At 33.4% G+C, this 6,000-nt stretch overlaps 1 long non-coding RNA gene across 3 annotated transcripts; it reads left to right on the top strand.

The window, feature by feature from the left end:
* Window positions 1-555: 555 nt before the first annotated feature.
* Window positions 556-5,347, top strand: LOC136274978 (uncharacterized). Of its 3 annotated transcripts, XR_010713446.1 has the most exons (5): window positions 556-704; window positions 2,181-2,322; window positions 2,592-2,801; window positions 3,875-3,940; window positions 5,155-5,347. It is a non-coding gene; the product is annotated as an uncharacterized lncRNA (long non-coding RNA). The 3 variants fall into 3 exon arrangements; XR_010713444.1 differs by lacking the exon at window positions 2,181-2,322 and having other exon boundaries at window positions 557-704; XR_010713445.1 differs by lacking the exon at window positions 556-704 and having other exon boundaries at window positions 717-2,322.
* Window positions 5,348-6,000: the final 653 nt, after the last annotated feature.

Below are 6,000 nucleotides of genomic sequence, written 5' to 3'. Positions count from 1 at the left end.
GTGGGGTGGGGGTGGGGAGGGGCCTGCCCCCCCCCCCCCCACTTTTTCACGCAGCGAAGATTTTTCTTAAAGAACTCGACCCACAAACCATGAAAATTGGCCTAGTTTCAAATATTAAAAATTGTACCATTATATACTCTCTAGAATACGTGCTTCCCGGAAATGTTTTTCTTTTTTTTTTATATCTCTCATAGTTTTCTTGTATAACGTTGTTAAATATGGTGTTATAAATTGTCAAGTCGGCTTATTTTCATGAAAATGATCAGGATGCACAGTGCTGTGTACATGCATATGCATTATTCAGCAAATGATTAAAAAATATGTGTGCAGGGAAATCAAAATAAATAAATGTGTTAATAATTTTGTCTATTGCAATATGCTGCGGTAAAATTACAAATAACAATATGGTTAACATGTTATATCGACGGTAGATAACCATGGCTGATGCACTAAAAAGCAATTATAATCTCAATTATAATAATTAAAATATTTGTTTATTCAGAATGTATAATTAGACAGGATTAATTGTATAATCAGTTTTTAAACTCAATACACAATCCACATGTATGTGCACAGCAACGAACTGAATCGACACCGCTTCCTGTAAAAACATTGTCGACTCGAATTTACTCGGGAGTTTTTGACAACATGCAACAACATTTGCAGCGATCATCAGTATTCTAGCTACAATCCACATGAAAAGTGTAATGAAGTATTTTAACATCGATATTTTCTTAATTTAATTTGTCTATTTCTTATGAAGCTTATAGCTAATAGGTTATTTTTTATAAGCTTACTGATCAAGTCAGTGTCGATAAATAAAACAAAACATATGCTAATTCTTAATCATTATATTATCCATAACCCAGAAATAAAAATAACAACAATGATGTGTATTCCATTGATATAGATAATATTTGCGAGGAAAGATGAATAAATTAAATGCCAGTAGGTCATGGTTGATTATATAGCTTATGAAAATTAATTACAGGAGTAACAGGATATGTATGAACATGCATTTTTCCTGAGATTACAGTTATTACAATTATATCTACAAAGTATTTGAGTAATAAAACATTAAATTGCTGCAGAAGTAATACATTGAATCATTTACATATCAATTGTTTATGCATGATACAAGTGAAAATTAACTCTCTCTCATCAATAAAATACTCATTCTCTCTCTCTCTCTCTCTCTCTCTCTCTCTCTCTCTCTCCCACGCACTCTCTCTTATACATGCTCATTCTCTCTTTCTGTTTTCTCTCCTGATTTCTACACACTCTCTCACATCAATAAGATAAATATGCTCTCTCTCTCTCTCTCTCTCTCTCTCTCTCTCTCTGTCTCTCTGTCTCTCTCTCTCTCTCTCATATATCAGTACAGATTAAAAAATGAAACAAAACATTAGTTTCTCAAAGTCAACATACAATGAAAAAACCCCAGAACTGTACACTCAGGTAAATGTACAACTTAAACTCGACATACTTGTCACACATCTATTCCTCTGGTTAGTGGTGTTCCAATCATCGATTATTATCGAAAATCAGTCGATTGCTGACGTAATCCAAGCAATCGATTGCATTTTTAAAATTCTGATTAATCGGTTTATTATTTTATTTTACAAGCATAATAGTTTTTAACCCTTATTTTCCAACCACAGCTAATGCTTTTGACTTATGTGTGTAAGTTAAAGGTGCAGATAAATAAACTCTTGTATTTCTACCCGTATAACAAAGCATGTTTCTGGGCTTGGGCGTACTTTTGGTTCTATAAAATGAACAAAGGACCAGTTGGATCACCACAGAAAGTCATCATTTACCCATTCTTATGATTTATTTGTTAAAATTGATGTACTTTTTACATGTCCGATTATAATCGATAATTAGTCAGTTAGAGTAACCCAATCATCGATTATGAAATTCTTACCGATTCCCATCACTACCTCTGGTCCACTTTCATCACTTTCACTGGAGCTGTCAGAGTCATCCACCAGTGTGGCATCATCAACAAACTCCCCCCAGTCTCGCACTCCCAGTTTCTCATTTCTTTGATGGCGAGCATGTCCCAGATACCAAAGGATGGCAGCAACATGGGAACACATACCCACAACACGAGCACCAGCCCTGCACTTGCAGTACCAAGCCTTGACTTCACCCTCACCATACTGTATCCACAATAGGTAGGATCTTGATGACACGTGACGACTCTGCAGTTTTACACGAAGAAGGCCTGGCTCCTCTCTGTGGACTTGGATGCTGCAGTCTCCCTCTATATGTTCTTGGGCATATGATGGTGATAGACGCAGTTGGTATACACCGCATGTGGGTATATCCCTCTAACTATTTTTAGAATCGGTAGGACAACAAAGAAGTGCCTTTAAGCAAAATAGTCCCTATACTTGCAGAGTGTATATACATTTATTGGGACATTTTAAATCAGAATGGTTGACACATGTCAGAAAAGAGGATTTGCAATTTTTAAAACAATTAAGTGTCAAAATTGAATTATCATTTGAAGAAAAGAATTGAAATTGTTTGATGTACACCCTTTCCAAAACTGAGAAATTCCCTACTTTTACTTTCATTTTCAGAGTTTTTCAATACAGACGCATTTTGCCGGAAAACGAATCTGACTTCAAACCACGAAATTTTAACAGGAAAGAGACAATTTGATGAGCTTTCATTCAAGAGGTCCCTCGTTGCTGAACGAAAATTAGGGCCGGAGCTATGAACCATAACGTTAACATTACCGCCTATGGAAAATGCATTAGTGGACTATACCCATATTGAGCTCCATGCTGGTAAGGCATATTTCTTGTTTATTTGCAATTATTATGATAAACGTGCATTTTTCTTTTGTACGTACATTTTCTCATTTATGTGAATAAACTAAATTTCCAACAAGTTCAACAAGTTTAATCATTTTAATAGCATATTTTCCAAGAAAATATCCATCACAACACCCCCCCCCCCGGGATTTTCAAAAAACCAATTTAAATTAAAGAATTTGTGATTTTAACTTGAATGTAATTTATTTTGAGTTTTTACATTAAAAAAAATGAAAATGTAGGTGTGTTTCTAACTATATATGAGTTTAGAAGACTTTTTTTTTTTAAATTTGAGACCAAACATCACTTCGGGTTTTTAGTGCGATCATTTCAAGTGAGCAAAAGTGAAAGTAGAAAAGCAGAAAGTTTCCGGTGAGGAAAAATACTTCATTCTAGCAGTGTCTGCCAGCTATCTAAGATTAGTTTGCATTGTACGGGAATTGTATTAGTGTCCGGTAGGTTCCAATTCTATATTTATGATGATAGATTTGCATTAAATTGGAGTAAATTAATTTGTCATGCATGTGACATGACTATGTACCGAAGATGTAGGTATGCACTCTTTAACATGTAGAAGCCTACCATGTTGGTTAGTACTTAATCCACAAAATCTATCTTTGTTTATCATAATCAAAATTGAATGAAATTGTCAGTAATCATTTTATTAATAAGTAGATATTTACTAGTATTTATTTATTCATACTATTAAAAATAGATCAATATGTTGGGTTGGGGGTTGATATTGAATTTTATGGGGGGGGGGGGGGGTGTTGGTCTTTAGGCTGTATAGATGTGTTGTGCATGAAGATGTAGTTATTGTTGCCTATCTGTTCTCTCTTTCTGTATCTTTCCCCCTCTCTCTAATTCTCTCTGTCTGTCTGTCTGTCTCTCTGTCTGTCTGTCTCTGTCCGTCTGTCTGTCTGTCTGTCTCTCTCTCTCTCTCTCTCTCTGTCTCTCTCAACATATGGCTGCTTTTGATTTGGAATTGCAAATGTTGGGAATAGTGTTGGATAATGTAGAATTTAATTCAAAACATTTCATTTTAGATAACATGTAAATTGAAATGGAAGTCTTCTTCCAAGAATAGAACACAACAATGAGCCACACTTGATGTAAGTGAAATTTATGTTTGTAACTTCACTCATCCAAGTTTAAAAGAAGGAACCTATAAAAACTATATACCCTGCATGGCCAGTATTTTACATGCAGATAATTTAGAATATTATAGATACTGGGAAACTTTACATTGATTATACATATTTCACAGACTTTGTGGGTATTTCTTGTTCTTTTGGATTTTGAACTTTAGTTAAATGTAGACTCTCTTCCACAGGATATGTCTTTTGATAATTTTTGTTAAATTTGTTACCATGGTAACAATATACAAGAGTAAAAGAAAAAATCCTTATTAGCAAGTTTCTTTTCCCTATGACATATATTTAATGAGTTAAGTCATGGTGCATTTGTTCCGAAATTAGGCTTAAATAAAAGTTCAGCAAATATTACACTTATATGAGTAAAAACAACTCATCACTATGACGTCATTATGACGTCATAGGTGAGGTAATCTCAAGCTAGCATCAAAATGGAGCAAAAACTGAATTGAGGGCCTCACATTATAGAGTCATATAACTTTATTATTTATAAACCAATACCTACATGTAATACCTTGATGGATAGGGAAATTCCTATACTTTTCTATTTTACCTTTTTCGTGGTGTTTGAAAACAATTCTTTTTTGTAACTTAAGAAAAACTCATGATTTTTACGACAACAATTTTATAAAACCAGACATAATTGAGCTTTTTCATAAGAATATGGACAAAATAAATTTGGTAAAATATTGAATGTTTATGTTTTACATGTATTTTAATCCTTGAGATTAAAGTTTCCTCAATTTATGCAATTTGAAGAGCATCGAGTGCCAATGAGCTATATGTTGTTTAGGTAAATTATGACTGGACTGTTTCTTCAAATTTCATGCATGTGTATCAATGCTGCAAAATCCATAGTTATGTATTGAATTTTTCCAAATTTGGAATCATGGTTCTTTATTGTGTCTAGAGTGAATATATAAGCTAAGAATTGTAAATAACCACAATGACTGTTTTATATTGGGTATATCCCTCTAACTATTTTTAGAATCGGTAGGACAACAAAGAAGTGCCTTTACAGAATGGTTGACACATGTCAGAAAAGAGGATTTGCAATTTTTAAAACAATTAAGTGTCAAAATTGAATTATCATTTGAAGAAAAGAATTGAAATTGTTTGATGTACACCCTTTCCAAAACTGAGAAATTCCCTACTTTTACTTTCATTTTCAGAGTTTTTCAATACAGACGCATTTTGCCGGAAAACGAATCTGACTTCAAACCACGAAATTTTAACAGGAAAGAGACAATTTGATGAGCTTTCATTCAAGAGGTCCCTCGTTGCTGAACGAAAATTAGGGCCGGAGCTATGAACCATAACGTTAACACTACCGCCTATGGAAAATGCATTTATTTAGTGGACTATACCCATGTGATGGCTCCAAGTTGTTCCTCATCCATGGTTGGAAAGTCCAGTAAGTCATCAATCTCCTTCCAGCATACTGATTGTCTGTCCAGATGGTTTTCTTCTATATGATACTGAAGGGTATTTACTTGCTTGGAGAGGAAAACCATTTTTGCACCAAGGCATTTTACAAAAGGACTTACGACAAAGTCGTTAATATTTACAGCCTCGTAAAATGATCTTCAAAGAACAAAATTGACATAAAACCATTTGTTTATAAATATTCCAATTTCCATTATATTTTCCAGCCATAAGAATAATTTATTGATTAGTTGGTGATTAATTAGCATTCATTAATTTGGTCGTAAGTCGTAAGTTCTTTTGTAAAACGCAGCCCTGGTCTTCTTCAGTGTCTCCACTAGCAAGGGGTTTTTAGGTATCTGAACTAAAGTAAAATGGAAGTGAGTAATGAGTATATCATGTGTATATTTTTTAACTAAACTGTATTTTAAAAAATACAAGGCTTAAAAGTTGTAAGAAGAAAAATCCCTGATCTATTTGATATAACTGTATTACATATTCATAGCAAAATAATAGAAATACATGTACCGGTATAATTGATATTCAATTTTTAAAAAAATATTTATTAAAAATTTATTAAAGTCTAGCAAGTT

The sequence above is a fragment of the Magallana gigas genome, chromosome 4, assembly GCF_963853765.1.
Source record: "Magallana gigas chromosome 4, xbMagGiga1.1, whole genome shotgun sequence".
NCBI lineage: Eukaryota > Metazoa > Mollusca > Bivalvia > Ostreida > Ostreidae > Magallana > Magallana gigas.
This window is presented reverse-complemented; position numbering and strand designations above follow the sequence as displayed.